This window comes from Miscanthus floridulus, chromosome 2, assembly GCF_019320115.1.
Source record: "Miscanthus floridulus cultivar M001 chromosome 2, ASM1932011v1, whole genome shotgun sequence".
In the NCBI taxonomy this organism is placed as follows: domain Eukaryota; kingdom Viridiplantae; phylum Streptophyta; class Magnoliopsida; order Poales; family Poaceae; genus Miscanthus; species Miscanthus floridulus.
The window spans coordinates 172,476,659-172,496,876 of NC_089581.1; the positions used below are offsets into that span (position 1 = coordinate 172,476,659).

The 20,218-nt window shown below is 53.0% G+C and overlaps 1 long non-coding RNA gene and 1 pseudogene across 1 annotated transcript; one reads left to right on the top strand and one right to left on the bottom strand.

Annotated features, from left to right (window-relative positions):
* Positions 1-2,777: 2,777 nt before the first annotated feature.
* On the top strand, positions 2,778-3,998 carry LOC136537461 (uncharacterized; annotated as a pseudogene).
* Positions 3,999-6,417: 2,419 nt separating this feature from the next.
* Positions 6,418-7,179, bottom strand: LOC136535720 (uncharacterized). The gene is made up of 3 exons (XR_010779041.1): positions 7,112-7,179; positions 6,844-6,964; positions 6,418-6,478 (listed from the first exon to the last, which is right to left on the bottom strand). It is a non-coding gene; the product is annotated as an uncharacterized lncRNA (long non-coding RNA).
* Positions 7,180-20,218: the final 13,039 nt, after the last annotated feature.

Consider the following 20,218-nt stretch of genomic DNA (forward strand, 5'->3'; position numbering starts at 1 on the left):
AACCCTGCAACCAAGGACGACAATGACGACGAGGATGACCCCTCGGGCTTCCACAGATAGCACGACCAGTGGGACGATTGGGCGCAGGACGAGATCAACATGTCTTAGCTAGGTGGTGCCCCGCTTACCCAATGAGCCTCACAAGTACTAACAAAGGTAGTTTCTTTAAATACGTATGTTCCATGAACTAACGATCATAAAGAATTATAAGTAATCATGCGTATCATATACTTGCAGGGTACGAGCCATATGCACCGTCAACGCGACCATGACGACGTTGGCTACACTCCCAATGTGTTGCCAATAAATCCGAAGAGACAAAGACGTCCGAGGGATCCTTACACTCTTAGGTCTTAGTTTGTTAGGTCAAACGAATATTGGCATCCGAAACTTGTGGGGTTATTTAGTTATGTTATGTTAAACTTATGTCAAACAATAAAAATGTTATGCGGTCAACTTATGCACGGACCTCATTTATTTGCTTCATATTTGTTTCTATGCGTCGCGGCAGCACTGCCGTCATGATTAGCTTTCCTGGCATCCCAAGATACTACACAACAGATGAGCATCGAATAACAATTGAGGATTATAGCTTTATAGTTGCATTTCTATCTATTCTATGGAGCTAAAAAGATAGACAGAGAGGAGGCCAGAAGTCGAAAGCATCTGATGAACTTGCACGATGAGTGCGTACGTATATATCCTATGAGTTGTTAAGGAGCAACACCACGAGCCACGAGTGCTTGTGATCGATTGACTCACCTATAATTAACGCGAGAGGCGTGTAAGGGGGAACTGAAGACCAGTCATTACAGTGGTTAATATGGGCGGCCGTTGAAAGGAAAAACACATGAAACATACATCTAAAACGCGTGAAACATCCGGTTGCAAAAAGGCTCGTCAACACGGAGCTCGACGCCGGCGTAGAGTTCGATGCCATGGAGTGACGGGGTGGTCGTCGGTGCGAAGTTCATTGGCGGCACAGGCATCGGTAGTGGGCGCAATAGGTGGATGGGCGCGTGGCCGCGGCAAGTGTCGGAGTTCCAAGCACGAGGCATGGTGGAGGCGGTAAACCGTCCAGGTACCGCCGCGCCATGCGCCGTGACGCGGCAGTGCCGTGCCAAGATCGGTGGTACGACAGGCCCTGCTCGTCAGCGGTCAGCGATTCCGGCCACCGCCACGTCAGCCCTCTACCATGCCACCATGCATGGCGCGGCACAGGCATTTGGCCGCGCAGGGCAATAGGCACGACCAAAAGTGTTAGTTTTAAAATTAGTTTTCAAAAAATATTAAAATTAAAAAAATCGCCTTGGCAGCTATGGCCGCGGCAGCATGAACATGATGAGGAGGCGACGAGCCTCCCTTGAAGAAGACGCCCAGGTTGGCCAAGCCCTCTCGCTCGAGCCGGATCTCTTTGAGCATGGGAGCATGGGCGCATGCCTGCCACGCGCCCCGGCGCCCCGCTCGCCGCGTTGGCCCAAGCCCGCGCGCCGACGCCTCTAGAAGCACCGACGCTGACATCTAGATGCGCCGCGTCCGGACTCGGATCGAGCAGCCGCGCCCCCGCCTCCAGATGCGCCGCCGCCAGACCCGCACCTTCAGCCGCCGCCCGCGAGAGACTCCGACCGCGTTTGTTCTTTCTGGTCGGATGGGGAAGGACCTCCACATAAGGGGCAATTTGGTCTTTTCTCTTTATTCTTTATGGATTATGTTTTTAAAATTAATTTATTTCACACCAATCTAACGGACATCCAAACCAGGGCGCGAACGGAGCCTTCGTTTCAAAATAATGATGGCAAAATCACAAAGTTAAAGAAATAAGGGTAAAATCACAATTAGATTACTGGACAGAAGCAAAAACACCGTTTTTCCTTAAATTTAAAATGGCAAAAAGATCAATGTTGGACACTAATCGTGACGATGGGGTATGATAGTGCAGTACAATCAGCAGGTGAGGTGCAATTTATTAGACTATTGCCGCACAACCTTGTATTGGAATGAGAAATTCGAAAGTTAGAAAATAAACATTTAGTTATTGGATAGACGAAAAGAAGATAAATGTAAATAAATAAAGAAAAACAGAAAGTGGCATTTTTTTGGAAGGAAGGATTCCGTTTGCAGACCATATATTTGTACAGCACTATTCATGGCCACAAAATCTGCTGACTTCATAATGGCGAACGCTGCATTATTTTAAATATAGGTAACATAGGAAAATAGAATTTATAGAATCATTGGAAAATACAAAGTTAGGTGTACCAAGAATTGATCACAGTAGCATAATTACATGTACGACGCAATTTAATTGCCCAGTTTATTGCGATGAAGGGAACTGCTGATAATACACAGACAGACTATTTTTTTCCAATATGATCTTGCAATGATCATGTATAAGGGCATGTTTGGAACAAAGGAATGCAAAACAGAGGAATGATAGAAAACGCATGAATGGAGGAAAGCAAAAAGCGAAAAACTACAGGATTACAAACCATAGGAACTAAAAATGTGGACTGTTTGGATTGCAGGAAATAGATTTGAATCTTCATATTTTCCAATGGCAAAGTAGCCGATGCTTTCTTTCCTGGTCTGATGCTCATGCAAGCCAGTAGCCGTTACTTGCTTGTCTGGTCTGAAAAATTCTACCCGTTGCTTGCTTCTCGTCACTATATAACTTGGACCTGCAGACTAGCAAGACAAGTAGTACACACAAACACACTGTATGTGTCATCCTGATGCTAGCAGCCATCTTTGTAGAGATAGGAAGTGCTTCCCTTTCTATGGATCCAAACTATCGCCGACGATCACAAAATGAAGATGATTTCATTTTCTTCATCCACACAACACTAGAAGAAGGCACCTCATCCCAATCATCCAAAAAGAAACCAATACATAATTCTATCCGAAATGGAGCCATCTTTATTCATGAAACTCTAACGGGGCATGAGGCCCTATGCAAAAGGCGGTTCCACATGGAAAGAGAGATTTTTCAAGATCTTGTACACAGATTGCGTGAAAATAACCTTCTTGGTGATTCAAGGTATGTATCCGTGGAAGAGCAGCTAGGCATATTCCTTTATGCCATATCCAAAAATGCAAGCAATACTACATTGCAAGATATATTTCAGCGTAGCAGAGAAACAATTAGCCGCCACTTCAGATCAGTGCTCAATGCACTTACACAACTCACATGCAACTACATACGGCTACCTTCTCTGCACCAGCATCGGATCTTAAGACAACCTAAATTTGCTCCATACTTCCAGGTAATGTATTTCTTTGGTATATTAAAGCAAAATTAATTTTATTTATGGTTTTAGTATTAATAAGCATACAAATACATGCAGAACTGTATTGGTGTCATTGATGGCACTCACATTCCTATGACTATTCCTCTTGGACAACAAGAGCCATATAGAAATAGAAAACAAGGTCTATCACAAAACATGATGGTGGCATGTGACTTTGATCTAAAGTTTGTGCGCATGCATGCTGGTTGGGAGGGGTCTGCTTCTGATGCAAGAGTTCTCTAGGATGCACTTAACCATGGCTTTAGTGTCCCTCCTGGTAAATTCTATCTAGTAGATGCAGGCTATGCTAACACACCATAATTTCTTGCTCCATATCGAGGAACTAGGTACCATCTACAAGAACAGGACAGAGCTAGACAAAAACCACAAAATCACAAGGAATTATTCAATCTACGACATGCTCAACTTCAAAATCATATAGAGAGAATTATTGGCATATTGAAAATGAGGTACCCCATACTGAAGGCTGCATCATTATATGATATTGACACACAAGTTGACATCTCTGTAGCCTGTTGTGTAACTCATAATTTTATACGGCTATACAATGGACATATGTCATTGGCGCATGGTGCCTCCGAAGATATCAATCAAAATAACATGCAAGATGTACCAGAAGGAGACGACCAATACAATAATGAGGTGCAACAATATTTAATGAAAATATATGCCGTTAGATCCCTGAACTGAAACTCACCATCATATAAAGCATACAGATAATCAAAGTATGGAAATGATTTATCACGCCATCGAAGAAGACTGTCTTTGTTTCGACGTTCCGCCAATCCCATCCAGACACTTTCTGGTGCGGTCACCATCATTCTATTAGAATCCCAGCCAAAACCACTTTCTTCTTGCAAATCCTTTACAGCTCGAAAATCCTTCTTCAAATCTTGTTCCTTTTGTTTTACTTGACCCACGGTGAATGCTAAAGAAAACCTTAAATTGAACTGATCAACCATAGTAGTCCATGCTTCCTTGCTCCATGCATTGTTTGTCCGAAATCTTGGTAAATCGTGTTGTTTTAAAAGTCCAATAAGATAAAGGATCCTCTGGTGGTTCCAGTTTGCTCTACCAACAGCTCTTCTGGTGCCTAACAAAATATTGGGAAAGATGAATGCCACGGACTAAAAAAATGCAAAGAAGGAAAGGCAATGTCTTCGATGGCAAATAAATTTCAGAATGCTACACCAAACTAGCAGATGCAATCTTGAATTGGGGGGAAATCAGAAAATCAGTATTTCAGAAAACCAAACGTTGTCCACCGCGAGGTCGTGCTCTCCCACTCCGCCGTCCTTGCGCTCCGTCCCGCCATGGCCGTTCGGGAGCCATGTGAGCTCCTCGCGGGTGGGAGTCATGGCCGCGCCAGCCACGCGAGCTCCGGCCGCGCCCGCACCCCGCTGAGGCTGCGCCCGCCTGTGGCCCGCGCTCGCGACCTCACCGGGCGGGGCCTTGGCCGGCTGGCTGCCTTGGCCGGCTACCGTCGGGATACACGAATACGGCAATACAGTCACAAAGTAAAATTATCAAATTGACTACCTTGTTCTTGTGGGATCTCGCCATCCCCTCCAGACTGGGGAACGCCAAGACCATGTTCTGGTGCTGCAGACGGAAGGGGTGGAGTCCGTTTTTGTCCCCCAGATGCACTTTGAAGTCGCGGATTCGTCATCTGTGCGAGCTGGAGGGCGGCGAGTGCGTCGGCGTGCTCCCGTGTGCCTAGGGTTTAGGCCATGGCGGGAGGGTGAGGCAGTGGCGGGAGGGAGGCAGTGGGCGCGGGAGAGTCGAGAGAGCGAGCGGCCGAGCGTTCCCTCTGTTCCCTTGGGTCGGAGTGGATTTTCTGGTTCTCGTGTTTTGTGCGTGAATGGAATCCTTTCCTCCGGAACGGAAGGTTACATTCCTTCGTTTCAAACGACAAATCTTGTTTCCTTTCCTACCATTCCTGTACCCGTAAAATTCCTACGTTATTCCCGTGTTCCAAACGAGGCCTAAGAAGTACATGCACAGTTTGTGGTGGCAAACATTTGACAGGAAACCAAAGAGATCATCATAGTTTTTTAAGAGAACAGAATCTTCCAATTACGGAACCATACAGGAAAGAGGCAACCAAAGAGATCATCGTAGTTTTTTAAGACAACAGAATCTTCCAATTGTTCTATAGCAACAGGGAAAAAATGATGATACGCCTGCTGAAATCCTAATGAGGAAAGCATCGAACTATGAAATTAACGATGCTCAGATCATTACCTTGTCACAGCCAGCCTTGAAGCTGAAATAGGATATGTTTTTCAGCAAGCATGCTTTGATCATGCACCCAATAAAAAACAGTGTTTCTGAAGATTAGCGATCTGAAAAATTAATAATTGTAGTGCGACTCATGTTGATGAGATTAGTTACACATTAAACTTACGGATATTTGGTTGGGTGTACACTGACCATGACACCATGTGACGGAGCACGGAGGCAGAAACATGGATGGACCGATAAGACTCTGTATTGCAGTAAAAAGACACTCGAATATTTAAGTCGCTTCATGAGCCATATGGTCCTGTCAGGCTATACCATGTCGCAAATACATATAGTGAGCTTCATAGCAGTGGTTAAAAAAGCAGGACTGCCAACAAAATAACATTGAGGAGAGAAAGCATGGAGGAAAAAGTAATGGGTAAATCCGATATATAAGTGGCTTGAAATTCTTTCTTTTTTTCGTGACCATTTTCAAAGAATGGGTTGTAGACCTGTATAGCATTCCTATTGCGATACGGCGGAACATGCAGGGGAGGCTCCACACTAATCTATAGGCCAGCAAGAATTATAGACATAAACGGAATGAACATTTAGGCTGCATGAGCTTTCAGTAAACCGTGTACAATATGGGATTATAGCAGGCTGCTGTAAACACATGGGACCGATGTGCTAACTTTTTAAGGTGCAGGGCCAAATTATTGATTGTTTGGGTAGAGGTAGAAACCTACTTTCGTCAATGTTAATTAATGCTTTATGGATATTGAAAACTTGACATCAGAGACATAGCGGTAGGCAACATCACAGGAGGCTAAATATCTAAATACGGAATCACCTAGCCGTCGCCAGACCCGCAGGGGTTCTGAGACCTGAATCCGAAGGTGACGCGGATGAAGCAATGGCAGGTAGTTGTTCATTGGTACCGCTGCCTATATCACAAAGGAAAACAAGGTCATGTTTAGTTGCCTGAATTTGGCGCCGCCAAAAACACTGTAGTATACTGTAGCGTTTCGTTTGGATTTGATAATAATTGTCTAATCGTTGACTAATTAGGCTCAAAACGTTCGTCTCGCAGAGTACAACCAAACTGTGCAATTAGTTTTTGATTTCGTTAACATTTAGTACTCCATGCATGTACCGCAAGTTTGATGTGACGGGGAATCTAGTGTCAAAGTTGAAAATTTAGGGTGAACTAAACATGGCCCAAATGAAAGTTTATGTATATGCATACTGAAGGCAGGCATTGAAGCAGCAAAATAAATGTAATCATGAGCCTTGACGGTAACAGCATCACCTCTTTGCGGCTGATGTATATGAGTAGCTCTGCGCTTGCGGCGTTTATCCATAATTGAAGGAACTACTCTGGCAGCAGCTGGAGGGCCAAGGACAGTACGATAAACAACCCGATGGAGTCCCTGAATGAATAAATCATAAAACAAATCATGAACCTATTTGGTATATTACTTTGAAACAAAGTGACGTAAGTAAAACCATGCATCGCTGAACCACTGGCTCAGGGTTTCTGAAATTGGCATCCATAAATGCGAAGCCGACAGTAAAACCTATATGTTGACGCGCAGGGCTTCTGAAAATCGGCATTGATAAATGCAAAGCTGAGGTAGAGGACTGAGCCCTTGTTTAGTTCATGAAAACTTTTCTCAAAAAGTGCTATAGTACCCATCACATCGAATCTTACGATACGTGCATGAAGCATTAAATATAGACGAAAAAAAAACTAATTGCACAGTTTGGTTGGAAATTACGAGACGAACGTTTTGAGTCTAATTAGTCCATGATTAAACACTAATTGCCAAATAAAAACGAAAGTGCTACGGTAGCCCAAAATCCCAAATTTCGCGAACTAAATAAGGGCTGAGCGTTGTCTGGTTATTTATTGGTAACGTTACCTACGCCAGAAAGCAAAACTAATGGATGTTTATGTACATGCATACTGAAGACATGGAGACAGTAATGACAAAATTACCTCCGTGTGATGTGACTGATTTACATGAGTAGGTGTCCGCCTGGAGCCTTCGGCTGCACCCGACGAAACTACTCCATAAATAGCTGAATGATCAAGTACGGGACAGTATGATAAGCTAATGACTGGCCGAACGGATACAAAATTAGCAAGCAGAGCCCTTTGAGCATTTCATCGAGCACTTGAAGGGCACAAACAACCAAGAGCAAAGGAAACAGCAGAGGGGGCCCTCACGGTGCTCAAAGGCGCAGTGTATGCTGAGATTGAAGCGCAAGAGAGGGGAAGTGGAGGCCAGATCGGAGCGCCGGTGTCGGTGTTTCGGACCGGGGGGTCCTCAACCAACCAGTGAATTTGTTCTGCGTGCTCCCAATTCTGGATGGTGATGCAAAGAGACACAAGGTTTATACTGGTTCAGGCAATCGAGGCCCTACGTCCAGTCTGAGAGGTCGATCTTGTATTCCTTGCACCGAAGTGCTCGTAGTAGGGGGTTACAAGCTAGGGGAGAGAGGGAACTAGTCCCAGGTCTCGGCAAGGTGTCGTGTGGACCGTCTGAGACGTTGCTCTTCAGCGGGCGGGATGTGTGCGTGTGTGTATTACCAGGTGTTCTCCTCCCTCTAAAACGGCCCAAGTCCTCTCCTTTTATAGCCTGAAGGGAGGACAAGGAAGGTACATGAGCTAACTATACGGTGTCGTGTGAACAGAGGCGGCGTGTCCGGGCCCTGTAGCCTGTTCCTGTGGCGGCGTGGTCATCGGAGTGGTCCGTCCTTGGAGCACTGGGGCGGCATGGTCGTCCCATCCGATCCTGTGCGTCGTGGGAGCCCTGAGACTGCCTCAGAGTGGGTGCGGCGGTGAACGTGCAAACCACTGTGGATAGATTGTGCGTGAGGCCGAGACTTGGTCGGTGCCGAGGCTGCACCGCAGTGGAGGGGTCTCGATAGGCGCGAACCCCAAGATAGCCGAGACCTTGGTGTACAGTGCCGAGGCCTCGAGTGGGCGGCTGATCGTGGGCACAGCGTTAGGACACAGTGGCTGGTAATCCCCGCCGTTCCTGTCCTAGCCGGTATGGCGCTGATCGTGGACATAGCGTTAGGACACAGTGGCCGGTAATCCCCGCCGTGCCCTATCCCGGCCGGTGTGGCGCTGATGCGACCTCAGGTCCCGTCGGTCATTCCATGGCGTTGAGCCATCGTCCGACTGAGATTGCGGGAGTGGTTGAAGCATTAATGAGACATGACGTGCTATCGGGAGGGTCGGTCGATGCAGGGGGCGATGGACTACGGGCGAGCCGGCCTCGAGCGACACGGAGAATGAGGCCTCGCGCGAGATAGAGATCGGACTCCTTGCCAAGGCATGCCGCGAGAGGCCTCGCGCGATACGGAGAATGTGCCCCGTGCCGAGGCCTTCCGTGGAGAGCCTCGCGCGAGGCGGAGTTCATGTCAAGATGCCAAGACCTCCTGCTCGAGGCTCGAGGCGAGGAGGAGGAGGGCCCAGTAGGCTCGGTCGTGGTGGGTGAGGGGCCCACGACTTATCTTCTGGCTTTATTTTTTTATGGGACTTTAGCGACCCTTTTGATTGTTCGCTCAGGGTACCCCGTTCTAAGGTACCCGATAGTAGCCCCTGAGCCTCCGAGGGAGTGCGTGCACTCTCCCTGAGGGTTCGCCTAGGCTTGGTTCGTACTCGCTCCTGTAGGAATTGGGTTTTGTATCTTGGGGTTTTGGTGGGTGCGCGCGAGCTCACCCGCCGGGTGTAGCCCCCGAGGCCCTGGAGGAGTGGAGTTACTCCTCCAGGGGCTTTTTTATTTTTGTGTTTGAACGAGTAGTTCTTATTGCATTTGCCGAGCCCCTAAGCGCAAGTTCGGGTTGCGGGGGTCTCGGCGAGGCTGTAGGAAAAAGCCCTCTAGCCTCCGCATAGAGCGAGAGGTTCATCAGGGGGCCCCCTGACTTTGGGTATGACCCTCATGCTTCCTTTCACTCAGAAGGAGGGGTGGAATATGCTAGGCTACCCTCGATGGGCACGAGCGTGGACACTTCCGATGAGCTGTTATCGGGTAGTCCGAGTGGAGGCCCGAGCCCCGTTCGCTAGGGGACGGCTAGCGGTCCAGAGACGCACTCCAAAAGTACCAAAGGGTTTCTCTAGTGGGTGCCGAGGCCGTTCGCTGGGCCTCGGTGGCTCGGTGCCTCCCTACGGTGGGATCCTATTCGGATACTTCCCTACCGGTCTCGGACACGACTTAGGACGCCCCGAGCGACTGTTCGCTCGGGCCTAGGCCATTCGTAGGCTCGCCCTCAAGTCGTCCCTGACTCTATTGCCCTGGGGCGGCTGTCGAAACCTCTTGGAGGCCCAGCCTTCGAACTCCTGGACCGTAACGGGCTCGGTGCCCTTTATCGTGTTTTGTAATGAAACATCTAGCGTGGGCTTGGACTGTTTGTCTTGGTCTTCGGGTGCAAGAGGAGCCCCTGAGCCTCCGCCTGGAGCAAGAGGGCGGTCGGGGGTCCCCTGACTTTTTCATCCGACCCTCACATATCCTTTTCGTTTGGACGGAGGGTTTGTTTGCCGAGCCCATTCTGGTCTCGGCAAGGTTGCAGGAAGAGCCCCTAGCCTCTGCGCAGAGCGAGAGGGCCGTCGAGATTTCCCCTGACTTTTTATACGCCCCTCGCGTGTGAGGGTTTGTTTGTCGAGGCCCCTTTTGGGCGCGAGCCTGAGTTGTGGGGTCTCGGCGTATTTGCAGGAAGAGCCCCCTAGCCTCTGCACAGGGTGAGAGGGCCGTCAGGAGCTCCCTTGTCTTTTTGTACGACCCTCACGCTTCCTTTTCGCTCGAAATGAGGGTTTGTTTTGCTGAGCCCCTTTGAGTGCGAGCTGGGGTCGCTGGGTCTCGGTAAGGTTGCAGGAAGAGCCCCCTAGCCTCTGCATAAAACGAGAAGGCTATCAGGGGTTCCCCTGACTTTTTGTGCGACCCTCACGCTTCCTTTTCGCTCGGAAGGAGGGGTGGAATGTGCCTCGCTACCCTCGGCGGGCACGAGCGGTGGCACTTCCAGTGAGCTGTTATCGGGTAGTCCAACTGGAGGCCCGAACCCTGTTCACTAGGGGACGGCTAGCGGTCCAGAGACACACTCCAAGAGTACCAGAGGATATCTCTAGTGGGTGCCGAGGCCGTTCACTGGGCCTTGGTGGCTCGGTGCCTCCCTACGATGGGATCCCATTCGGAGACTTTCCTCCGGTCTCAGACACGACTTTGGGCGTCCCAAGCATTTCGCTTGCTTGGGCCTCGGCCCCATATGGGCTCGCCCGCGGTCGCCCCTGACTCTATTATCCTGAGGCGGCAGTCGAAGCCCTTTGGGGCCCAGCCTTCGAACCCCTGAATCGTAATAGGTTCAGAGCCCGGTTCCTTCATACGAAAGAAATAGGCCATAGGGAATATCTTCCCTATTGGCTCGGCACAGGCGGCGCGCCTTTTGAGGCGGTTTCAGGGGGAGTCGAAACGACGCCTGCTGCCGTAGTGGCCAAGCGTGACATGGTGGATGGGACGTAACTATCCTCGCATTTAATGCGGGAGACGTGGGCGCGTGGGCTGGCGAAATCGGCTCGTGGTTAACTGCGCCAGATCAGGGGAAAACCTCCTTGATTTTGTCGCCCGTTCGTTTCTCCTCCTCCCAGCATAAATACCTAAAGAGTCTCGCCCCTCCTCGTCTTACCTTGCCTGCATTAGCAACGCCTCCATCGAGCCGTCGCTAGAGCAGCGAGTGCTGGGAAGAAGAGGAGAGAGGAGCGAGCCTAGGGAGAAAGCAAGAAAAAAGCGAGAGCGTGGGAGAGAGAGAAAAAACTCACCGCCGCACCTGATTCCTCCATTGCACCCATGGCCGGCGACATCGTTGTTGTCGAGGCAGACCACTAGGATCCGTCGGACGTCACCGAGGAGATGCTCCAGTCGCTTGTCGACGGTGGACTCCTCCGCCCGGTGACAGACCCCACCAGGTCGGAGTGGATTGCTCCGTACGGTGAGCCGGAGCCGAGGCCTCGCGACGGCTACATCGTGAGCTTCGTCTCCTTCCACGAGCGCGGCCTCAGCATCCCGACGGACCGGTTCATGCGGGCGCTCCCACACTACTACGGCGTGGAACTCCACAATTTTAATCCCAACTCCATTGCTCAGGCGGCTATCTTTGTTGCCATCTGCGAGGGGTATTTAGGGATCGCTCCCCATTAGGAGTTGTGGCTTCATCTATTCCGGGTGGGGCATACTACCAAGCCGACGGGTACGTCGGGTAAGAGGAAGGTGGCAAGGGCCGGAGGCTGCACTCTCTAAGTGCGTTAGGACCGCCTGCACCTCTACATCCCAGCCCAACTCACGTCCTCCAACCGCCGGTGGTACACGAGTTGGTTTTACCTCTACAACGACGACGGAGGGCTTCCCCCTACACTAGGCGGATTGTGGGGAGTTGCCCAGAGAGATGGAAGTGGGGTGTCCCGAAGGTCGACCAGCCCAAGCTGGAGCCGCTCCTGGAGGGGCTGGCGAGGCTGTGGGGCCATGGCCTCACCGTGGCTGTGGTCATGGCCGCCTTCCACTGCCAGAGGGTGCTGCCGCTGATGGCTCGGCGGCGGCAGCTGTTCGAGATGAAGCCGGGTGAGCCCATTGAGGGCACCCGGATGTCCTCCTCTGCCCTTTCCGACGAGGAAATTCTTCGTCGGGTGGGGAAGATGGTAGAGGCGAAGCTGAGGGGCGGCAACTTGACCCCTATCGCGATGCGGCCGTCGCGGGGGTTCCTTTCGCTGGTAAGTCGTGTGCCGCTGTAGCATCTGAACCTCCTCAGTCTCCCCTTACCCCTTGTTCCCTCATGCGCGTTTGTCGTTCCTTCAGGGGATGAGGGACGTGTGCTCCTCTCCGCCGCTCGTTCCCGAGGATGTGAGGTGGCGGGCAATCAACCGGGCGCACGCCGACGCGTAGAAGACACGGAAGGACGCCAAGATGGCGAAGCGCATGAGGTAAATTCTCACGCGCGAAGGGTTAGATTAGCGCCGCCGTCAACAAAGGAAAGATGGCCTCCTGTTGGAGGAATCCCCATCGCTATCGCTGTCGACGGAGGCCTTGGACGGGGATGACGAGGGCGAGGGGGGCGAGGTCCCCTGGACCACCTCCCTGACGTAGTGGAGGTGGTGCCTGGGGCGTTGGCAAGCAGTCCGGCACCCCCAGGAGGGGGCGGAGAAGCGGACTCGAGGACGGCGGTTGCCTGCTCCGGGGCTGAGGCCGACACGCCCGAGGCATGGGCGTTAGGCAAACGCGCCATCAGCCCGGTAGGCTCGGCGGCCGTGGTGGAGCAGGTGGCGGTGGAGGCGACGCCCCCGCCCCTACAGGGGACCGAAGGGGCGCCAAGGTCCGCTGAGGATCGACCGGTGCCGATGGATACGGAGGCGACGCCTCTGCCACCGCCTCTGCCGTTGTAGATGAGGTTTGTCGTGGCGAAGCGGTTCCCACCCCATTCAAAGTAAGTGTATTTTTGACAGGGTCATAGTGCCTTCCGTTCGCTTTTTTGGTCTTGCGCTGACCCTGTAGGTTAATTTTCCTTAGTCGAAAGCAGCCTACGGACGACCTTCCCATGGCGCCCCTTAAGGCGCTTAAGGCGAGCCCAGGCTCCTCCACCCCCTGGGTGGCGGAGGCACAAGCCACCATCCACCGCAGCGCGGCGTCGGTGAGGGTCAACCTGAAAGAACCGACCGCCCAAGGAGGGGCTGCCGAGGCGGCCCCTACACTGACGAGAGAGGGATCGCTCCCATACCATGGGGGTGGGGCTCACGAGTTGGATGGGGCCGGCGTGCCTTTGGTTGTCGAGGCCCCCGGGGTCTTCGAGGCTGAGGTGATGGAGGACAGGGCGCCCAAGACCGCCGAGACCGCGGTGACCGCGGCCGGTGTTTCTACGTCCTCCGAGGCCACGATGGCGGAGGCTGGAGCCCCCGAGGCCGTTGAGGCCATAATTGTGGGGGCTGGAGCCCCCGAGATCACCAAGGCCATCGTAATGGCGGTGGGGCCGTCCGTCCAGGAGGCGGAGATGAAGGCGACAGAGGCCTCGGTGGTGCCCTTGGCTCAGGGGCCGCCGTTGTTGCGAGAGAGCGCCCGGGAGGTAGAGGTCTATCCAATCTCTTCCAATGATACCTCCCAGGCACAGGAGGTGGTCGACGCCGAGGATGCTGGTGCCGTGGAATAGCAGGCCCCAATCTTGGACGAGGGAAGTTCAGCCCTCGTGCAGGCGCGACCCGAGCCTTGCGGGTGGGACCACCCGTGGGTACTGTGGTAGAGCCGGGATGACCCTAAGGGGGAGCCTCTATTTGCCCTCAAGGACGCAGCCGAGGGCGGGCGCTGGGGCACCTTCGAGCAATACCGCCAGCTGGTGGAGCGGTCGCTGCGGATGACCTTGTCCATGGTGGTCGACGAACTGCCCGAAGTCGCCCAGGTTCGCGTTTTCCTTTCTCGCGTGACGTCGTTCTTTTCACGGTTTTGTCGCAATCGATGACCTCTGTTCTGCTTCCTTAGGAGCTCGACACCCGATCCCTCAGGAAGTCAGTCTTTCTCCGGTGGGAGAGGGGCATCTAGGACCAGCTTCAGCGGTAGAAGGGCCTTCTTGCCGATGCTAATGAGCTTCTATCGACGCGAAGCATGGAGGTGGAGGACCTTTGTCTTCGCTGTGCTGACGCAAAGGTCGAGGCGGCCACGGCCCAGACGCAGCTCACCCCTTTGGCGGCACGGGTCAAGGAGCTAGAGGAGGAGCTTACCCGTGCGGTCAGCGATCAGGATGCCTTTAGGTCCTAGGCCAAAGAAGCAACGGCCTCAGGCAAGGCCCTCGTCGGGCAGCTAGGGGCAGAGGAGAGTGCACACTGGCTGAAAAAAGGCGCTCTGAACGAGGCCCTTGCTACGGTTGAGGCCTCGCAAATCGAGGCTATGGTTTTGAAGGGGACGGTCGACGATGAGTTCCAGTCCCCTTGTTTTGTTTCCTTTTCCTTATGTTCGCTCCCTGACTTCCTTGTATGACGCAGAGCTAGGAAGTGAAGCTTCTAGGGCGGCCGAGGCCTCTCGGGTCGAGGCCTAGCGGTTGAAGGAGAAGGCCGAGGCCTGTCAGGCCGAGACCCGACGCTGGGAGTAGAAGGCCAAGGGTGAGTTCCATGGGCTTCTGTCCCTAACTTAGGTTGTTCTTTCTCTCGCTCAACCTCATTCCATTTTCCGTGGTGCAGAGTCAGAGGTGGAGATCATTCGGGCCACTGAGGCTTCTAGCGCGGTGCAGACGGTGCTCGAGACCGAGATCGGGGAGCACGAGGTGCTGAAACGTGCTGCCCTTTCCACCTGCGAGGCCTTGGAGGTCGAGGGAGTTCAGTCAGGCAGCTCCCTTGGGAGCCGCTTGATTGCGCTGAGCAGCCAGATGCGCGAGCGGCTCCAAGGGGCGCTGCACACGGGTGTCAAGCGAGCGTTGGCCATCATCTCCTCTCACTACCTTGGTGTTGACCTCCCGGCCATCAGTGATGGCTATGTTCTGCCTGATGATGAAGAGGTGGTCGACGTGGCGGTCACGAAGCTGATGGAGGCAGTGGAAGGCCCTGGCACGGCGCTGGTGATGCTCTTCGAAGAGGAGGTGGTTCCTCCCCTACCATCTGTCGGTGCTGAAGGCCCTGAGCCTTGATCTGGGCCCCGAGGGCTATGTAAAAATAGAATAGGGGTTATTTTTTGTATCGTAACGCTTGTGGCTATCGAGGCCTTTATTTTTGAAGTATTTGCGTTTCTTAGTCGTTTTTCTTATGTTTCCGAGCCTCTGCCCTCTGTTGCTCCTGATCAGATTTCGTTTGCAAAACACCCCCTTGGGCCCTAAGCTGTCCCATGAGCGAGAGGTAGTGAGGGAGTGCCGTAGCCCAGAGGCGTAGGCCGTCTCATGACTCTACCAGCCTCTTACTTAGGTAACAGACCTTAGTCCAAGGAGTTTTTACAACTGATTTGTTAGAGCCTGCTAGGGACTTGGTGTAGGAATTTTTGCGAAAACAACTGAAGAATGGTGCGTGGGACCTAGGGGACACCTAGGGGGGGTCCCCTATCTAGCCCCCGAGGGAAGCTTGGTTCTGCCGAGGTAGAACCGAGTCTCCCTTACCATGTTACTATATTGCCGAGGCCTACGATGGGCTCGGGGGGTTTCTCAAAAAATTAGACCAACTAAAGAACGCTTTTTAATTGTATTTTGAGAAACGACATATACAATGCTTGGAAATTTAGGGATAAAAGCGACGTAGCTATTCTATGTTCCAAGCGTTGGTGAAGACTTCGCCCTTCTCTTTGGCCAGCTTGTAGGTCCCGGGCTTCAGCACTTGGGCGATGATGTACGGTCCTTCCCATGGCGGGGTCAGCTTGTGGCGACCCTTGTTGCTCTGTGCTAGCCTCAACACCAGGTCGCCTACCTTTAAGTCTCGGCCTCAGACACGTCGGGCCTGATAGCGCTGTAGGCTCTGCTGGTATTTGGCCGAGTGTAGTAGTGCGACGTCTTGGGCTTCCTCTAGTTGATCAAGGGCGTCCTCTCGGGTGGTGCGGTTACTTTGTTCGTTATAGGCTTGCAGCCTCGAGGAACCATATTCCAAGTCGGTGGGGAGGATGGCCTCGGCCCCATAGACTAGGAAGAAAGGCGTGAATCCCGTGGCTCGGCTTGGAGTGTTCCTCAGGCTCTAGATGACCGACGGGAGTTCGGCGAGCCGTTTCTTGCCAAACTTTTTTAACCGGTTATGAATCCTTGGCTTGAGGCCTTGTAGGATCATGCAGTTGGCACGCTCTACTTGGCCGTTGGTCCTTGGGTGTCCTACGACCGACCAAGCCACATGGATGTGGTGGTCATCACAAAACGTCAGGAACTTTTTGCCGGTGAACTGTGTCCCGTTGTCGGTGATGATGGTGTTGGGGACCCCAAACCTATGGATAATGTCAGTGAAGAACAACACCGCCTGCTCGGATTTGATTCAATTGATCGAACGAGCCTCGATCCATTTGGAGAACTTATCAATTGATGCCAGTAGATGGGTGTAGCCCCCAAGGGCCTTTCGCAGAGGCCCGACCATGTCGAGCCCCCACACGACGAATGGCCATGTGATAGGGATGGTTTGTAGGGCCAGGGTCGGGAGATGTGTCTGCCGAGCGTAGTACTGGCATCCTTCACAGGAGCATACTAGCTTGGTAGCGTCGGTGACCGCCGTCGGCTAGTAGATTCCTTGGCGGAAAGCGTTCCCTACGAGCGTCCGAGGCGCCGCATGGTGCCCGCAGGCACCTACGTGTAAGTCCCAAAGCAGAGCTTAGCCCGCCTCGGCACTGATACACTGTTGGAGGACACCGGAGGGACTTCACCTGTACAATTCGTCATTGTAGAGGGCGTAGGTCTTGGCTTGGCGCGCAAGCCGTCGCGCTTCGGTTCTGTCGTCAGGAAGCCCCCCCCCCCCGATCAAGCCAATCGAGGAACGGGACTCGCCAATCCACGTCCTGATCAGTCTACGGAGGCTCGACGTTGACTTCCATGACCTCAGGCTCGGTCGAGGGGGTCTCGACAGCAGAGGGGGCATCAAGCTTTGCCGTGGGTTCCACAGGTGGGCCCTCCTCTATTGCCGAGGTGTATCCAATGGAAGGTTTGTGGAGGTCTCTAGCGAAGATGTTCAGGGGGACCGGGGCCCATGCCGAGGCCATCTTTGCCAGCTCGTCGGCGGCCTCGTTGTACTTCCACGTGATGTGATTTAGTTCAAGACCGTCGAACTTATCTTCTAGGTGTCGTACCAACTTGCAGTAAGCCTCCATTTTGGGGTCGAGGCAGTTTGACTCCTTCATCACTTGATCTATGATGAGCCGCGTGTCGCCTCAGATGTCGAGGCGCCGCGCCCCAAGTTCGATGGCGACTTGTAAGCCATTGATGAGGGCCTCGTATTTGGCCATGTTGTTGGAGGCGGCAAAGTGGAGCCGCACCATGTAGCGTATGTGTACTTCGAGGGGCAAAATGAAGAGCAAACCCGCGCCTGCCTCAGTCTTCATCAGGGATCCGTCGAAGTACAGGGTCCAGCACTCCGTCTGAATTTGAGTAGGTCGTAGTTGGGTATCTGTCCATTCAGCCACGAAATTGGCCAAGACCTGAGACTTGATCGCTTTTCGAGGCGCAAAGGTCAAGGTTTCCCCCATAAGCTCGACAGCCCATTTGGCTATCCTGCCCGAGGCCTCCCGATTATGAACTATATCACCCAGGGGGAAAGATGATACCACAGTCACTAGGTGTGACTCGAAGTAGTGACACAGTTTGCACCGGGCCAGGACCACGGCGTAGACCAACTTCTGGATGTGGGGGTAGCGTGCTTTGGTCTCGGAGAGCACCTCGCTGATGAAATAAACAGGTCATTGGGTGGGCAGAGTATGCCCCTCTTCTTGCCTCTCTACCACTACGGCAGCGCTGACCACTTGGGTTGTTGCGGCGACGTAGAGTAAGAGGGTCTCGTCCATGGCCGGGGGTATCAGGATGGGAGGATTTGTGAGTAGTGCTTTGAGTCTGTCGAGGGCTTCTTCGACCTCGGGAGTCCAAGAAAAACACTTGGATTTTCTCAAGAGTCGGTACAGAGGCAAACTTTTTTCGCCGAGGCGTGAGATGAAGTGGCTCAGGGCCGCAAGGCATCCCATGACCCTCTATACTCCCTTGAGGTCTCTGATTGGTCCCATGCCAGTTATGGCCAAGACCTTCTCTGGGTTGGCTTCAATGCCGCGTTCCGAGACTATGAATCCCAAGAGCATGCCTCGGAGGACCCCGAACACACACTTCTCGGGATTGAGCTTGATGCCCTTCTCTCTAAGGCATTTGAAGGTTATCCTCAAGTCATCGACGAGGCCCTCAACCTTTCTGGTCTTGACCACGATGTCATCTACGTAGGCCTCGATGGTCCGCCCAATGTTGTCGCCAAAGACCTGGGTCATGCACCGCTGGTACATGGCACCTGCATTTTTGAGGCCGAAGGGCATCATCATGTAGCAGTACATGCCGAATGGTGTGATGAAAGAAGTCGTGAGCTAGTCGGACTCTTTCATCTTGATTTGATGGTAACCAGAGTACGCATCAAGGAAAGATAGGGTCTCGCACCCTGCAGTAGAATCAACGATTTGATCGATTCGAGGTAATGGGAAGGGGACCTTTGGACAGGCTTTGTTCAAACCGATGTAGTCTACACACATCCTCCATTTCCCATTTTTCTTCTTGACTAACACGGGGTTAGCCAACCACTCTGGGTGGGACACTTTCTTGATGAACCCGGCCGCCAAGAGTTTCTGTATCTCCTCACCGATGGCCCTACACTTTTCCTCGTTGAAGCGGCGCAGGCGTTGCCTCGTAGGTCTAGATCCGGCCTAGATGTCTAGGGCATGCTCGACGACCTCCCTTGGTATGCCCGGCATGTCCGAGGGACTCCATGCAAATATGTCGGCGTTTGCACAGAGAAAGTCAATGAGCACGGCTTCTTATTTGATGTCGAGGGTAGCGCTGATCCTCAGTGCTCGGTCGTCGGGGCAGGCGGGGTCGACCGGGATGAGTTTGATGGCCTCGGCGGGCTCGAACGCCCTCGCGCGATGCTTGGAGTCAGGCGCCTCGCCACTGAGTTGGTCAAGGTGGGCGATGAGGGTCTCGGCCTCCGCAAGAGCCTCGGTGTACTTGATGCACTCGACGTCATAGTCGTATGCATGTTTGTATGTGGACTCAATCGTGATGATACCGCTGGGGCCTAGCATCTTGAGCTTGAGGTAGGTATAGTTGGGGACTGCCATGAACTTGGCATAGCATGGCCGCCTCAGAATGGCGTGGTAGGCTCCCCCGAACCCGACTACCTCGAAGGTAAGGACTTCCTTGTGGTAGTTGGAGGGGGTGCCAAAGCAGATGGGAAGGTCGATGCGCCCGAGGGGTCGTGTGCGCTTCCCTGGCACGATGCCATGGAAGGGTGCGACGTCGCCTCGGAGCCTCGACCGGTCGATCTCCAAGAGCTCTAGGGTGTTGGCGTAGAGGATGTTGAGGCCGCTGCCTCCGTCCATCAACACCTTGGAGAGTCAGGTGTTGCCGATGATCGGGTCGACAACTAGTGGGTACTGCCTGAGATTCGAAACATGGTTAGGGTGGTCATCTCGATCGAAGGTGATCACCTCTCAAGACCAGTCGAGGTACTGGGGGGTGGCCACCTTGACCGAGAAGACTTCTCGGTGTTCCCTCTTGTGCTGCCGCGCCATAAGGCATGCCGAGGGCCCACCGAAGATCATGAAGGCATTGCGTACCTCGGAGAACCCATCATCCTTGTCTTTGTCCCGGCCGCCGGCACCCTTTTGCTTGGTGTTGTCGTCGGGGAGCCCGAGCCTGGCGTAGTAATGCCACAGCATGGTGCAATCCTCGAGAGCGTGCTTGACCGGGCCCTAGTGGTAAGGGTAGGGTTTCTTGAGCATGTCGTCGAAGGGCCTAGGGCCTTTGAAGCCTTAGGGGTTCTTGTGTTCTACGACCACAACCAGATCAGCCTCCAGGACCTCCTGCTTCCTCAGGCGCCCCTTTTTCTTTCTCTTGGGGAGGTGGGAGGTTGAGGCCTCGAGGGCCTCGTCCCTCCGCTTACCCTTGGTGTTGGTGTCGGGGAAGATGGCTCCAACAGCCTCTTCACCCAAGGCGAAGCTGGTGGCGATGTCGAG